The sequence below is a fragment of the Saccostrea echinata genome, unplaced genomic scaffold (assembly GCF_033153115.1).
Source record: "Saccostrea echinata isolate AGI-Se365-2 ecotype Australia unplaced genomic scaffold, CSIRO_AGI_Sech_v1 ptg000054l, whole genome shotgun sequence".
In the NCBI taxonomy this organism is placed as follows: Eukaryota; Metazoa; Mollusca; class Bivalvia; order Ostreida; family Ostreidae; genus Saccostrea; species Saccostrea echinata.
In genome coordinates, this window is record NW_026889803.1 from 40429370 (window position 1) to 40431076 (window position 1707).

Here is a 1707-nt window from a genome sequence, read left to right on the forward strand (position 1 = left end):
AAATCTTCTCAAGAACCACTGGACCAGAAAAACTGAAACTTATGTGGAAGCATCCTGGGGTAGTGTAGATTCTAAATTGTTCAAATCATGGCCCCTGGGGGGAGGGTGGGGTCACAATAGGTATTACAAGGGGGGAGTCTGATAATGAACAGCATGGCCAAAGTTACTCAGGTGAGCGATGTGGCCCATGGGCCTCTTGTTAATATGTATCAATTCATGTTAACATGTAATGCAAGTTCAAGTATAATCATTTGAATTTTCATTATTCCTTTAAATTTCACTTTGCACAGACTTAAAAGTATTTTCATGCACCAGAATCTTTATGATGGATTAAAATGTGTTTCATCATCATATTTTTTTTCAGGCTCAAAGTATTGGCTGAACGAAAGATTACAGTCTGCCAGTGGGTTGATCATTGGATGAGCCAGACACCAACCATTTACCACAGAAATTTTTGTGGAGACAAACAAAAACACTCCTTCTCAATCTTCATTCATGACTTGTTTCTCACTATGGATTCTGAGTTACGACTTCTTTTTTCAAAAGCATGGACACCAGCAGCATTGGGCAATCAATTTTCATAATCATTTATTCTTCCAAGTTTGATCTGATATCTTTAAATAAAGGAAAGACAATTCATTAATCGTTTGCAATATTTCCTGTAATCTCACTAAATGTGTTTAGAGTTTGAAGCAATTCTATATGATAATTTAAAAAAAAAAACATATATATAGCTGTTAAACAAGCAGTAATAAAATTTTGAAAACAATTATCTGAGTTAGGATTAATTACTTTGCCCATTTCAGACAGGTAGCTTACAAAAACTGATTGACATCTACTGTGGAATCATCATTGTTTGTGGGGGACCAACATTCTTGGATTTTATCACATGGATCAGCTATACCCATAAATTTATATTTCCACACATGCTTATTTTAACATTTTAATCAATCCATTAATTCCTTTGATTGTATTTTGGTTAACCTTATTTATGTCCTGTCCACAAAACAGCAAAATTATATGCCTGCCCACAAACACTGACCTCCACAAATTAAAATGATTCCATAGTATTATGCAATTTAGAAAAAATGTATATCAGGAAGCCATATGTACCAGGGAATGGAATAATGAGGCCAACATTTTTTTATTTTCTGTTTTACAGGAATTTTTTTAAAAAATTTGAGTCGGGGGGTCGAAATAAAAATAAAAATAAAAGCTCGAAATTTAAGCAGTCGGTCAGAAAAATAAAAATAAAATGAAAAAATGCAATAAATTTTTTTATTTTTAATTAAGGTTGGAATTTTATTTGTATGACCTTAATTTGTTAGATAAACAGTGCTATTTGAAAAACTTATGTACACAAAACACAGAATTGGTACTGTTAATGGATCAATGAACTATTTTAAATTTAACCTTCTCTTAGATATTTGGGGCAGGGGTGCATTTCTAGTATAAAGCTTGCAGTTTCTAACATTAATGCAAATCAAACATACAAATCTATAGTCTTTTCTCAGTTGTCAAATATCATATTGTCACCGCAGTAAACCTATAGGACTTCTGTCACACCCCTCATAAACTTTTCAGAATCTTTTATTTTTCGGTATTCAGCAAATTACAAGATCTGAGGATTTTGGACTAGTTCTGGCAAAGTTATGGAGAAAATACAGTGAGACATTCAATGGATCAGCTAAAATAAATTAATTCACA